Here is a 1,540-nt window from a genome sequence, read left to right on the forward strand (position 1 = left end):
TGTGGGAAGGCATTGGAGGGCTCTGAGCAGCACACTCTGGCCCGCTGTGTGAAAAATAGACTCTAGAGGGGATCAAGTGGAAGCAGAGAAATCGGGCTGTTTTTTTTTTTTTTAAGAGTAATTTGAGGGCTTCCCTGGTGGCGCAGTGGTTGAGAGTCCGTCTGCCGATGCAGGGGACACGGGTTCGTGCCCCGGTCCGGGAAGATCCCACATGCCACGGAGCAGCTGGGCCCATGAGCCATGGCCGCTGAGCCTGTGCGTCTGGAGCCTGTGCTCCGCAACGGGAGAGGCCACAACAGTGAGAGGCCCGCATACCGCAAAAAAAAAAAAAAAAAAAAGAGTAATTTGAAGTTGATTCCAGCTATAATGCAGGGTATTCTGATTTTATGGTAGCATCACATGGCATACTTCTGAGTCCGTTCCCGAGATATTCTGTTGTACTTATCTGTGTCTGTTTTATAGATCTGTGCAATCTCTGGCACTAGGGGGTCATCTGGGTTTGGATCACATAGCAGTGAACAAATGGATAAAAGAACTTTAGAAACAGTTAATATTTGGATGATAAATTCTTGTTGTAAATGCAACCTTAGGTGGTTTGAAGGGGTAGTCTGTAGGAAAATGAATTGTCAAAAAGAATACACCGCCTTGATATGGGCTGTCATTAGGTCCCATAATTCTGGCTTGGCAATGAAACATATCATCCCCAACTGGACCTGAAGAACATTGTCTAGAAGAGCAGTGATAGTGGCCTGAACTGGAGCGGTAAGAAGTGATAAGACAGGGGATGTTTTGAAGGTGGAGTGCCTCAATTACGCACACATCATTATTATTCAGATCTAGTTCCTCAGCTCTGAGATGTGGAAGCATTTTCACTTTTTAAACTGATGATGAAAAATGCTGAGCTGGGTACTCCATCAGTGGCCCGGGAGGCAGTGTTTGGCATTCCAAGCCTGCCCCCGGACTGCAGAGATGCCCAAATCACCAGGACAGCTCTAGGATGGGGAGATGAGCGGATTTTATTTGGTCCCAAAGGAAAGCTCCATGTAACGATGTACCAGGGCTGCCTGTTGGTTCTTGCCTAGGCGGACAGATCAGACAACTTTCCAGTCAGTCACACAACGATCCACTGAGTTTGTCCTATCTGCCATCTTGGAGGAGGGAGATCTGAGTTTTGTGGCATGTTCCTTGGAGAATGACATAATTAAATTTTTTGAAGCCTGACTAATATTCCTTAATAGGTAGAACTAGTTTCTGGGCAGAGGAGGACCAGTTTGCATGAGGAACCCAGGATCTTCTAAGAAGGAAGTAACCTGGTCCCCTACATGTTTTCCCTCAAGATTTAAAATTAGGGGGAAAAATGGTGGCCCTGACCATGTTTCATTGGCAGAAGGAGATTCCAAAAGCCCCAAAGGCAGGAAAGGCAAAGGGATGCCATGACGGGGACACCAGCTGATCACAGGAGCCTGAGGTTCATGGGCCTGGGCCAGTTCTGGGAGAGCAGTGGATGAGGCACAAAGCCTCGCAGTGCAGTTCCAGGGCC

General features: G+C 47.8%; 1 pseudogene across 1 annotated transcript; it reads right to left on the reverse strand.

Moving 5' to 3' along the window:
• Positions 1-395: 395 nt before the first annotated feature.
• LOC307048823 (ubiquitin-conjugating enzyme E2 D3-like) lies at positions 396-696 on the reverse strand (annotated as a pseudogene). The gene has a single exon. The product of its transcript is annotated as a ubiquitin-conjugating enzyme E2 D3-like (transcript).
• Positions 697-1,540: the final 844 nt, after the last annotated feature.

This window comes from Hyperoodon ampullatus (assembly GCF_949752795.1).
Source record: "Hyperoodon ampullatus genome assembly, chromosome: 2".
In the NCBI taxonomy this organism is placed as follows: domain Eukaryota; kingdom Metazoa; phylum Chordata; class Mammalia; order Artiodactyla; family Ziphiidae; genus Hyperoodon; species Hyperoodon ampullatus.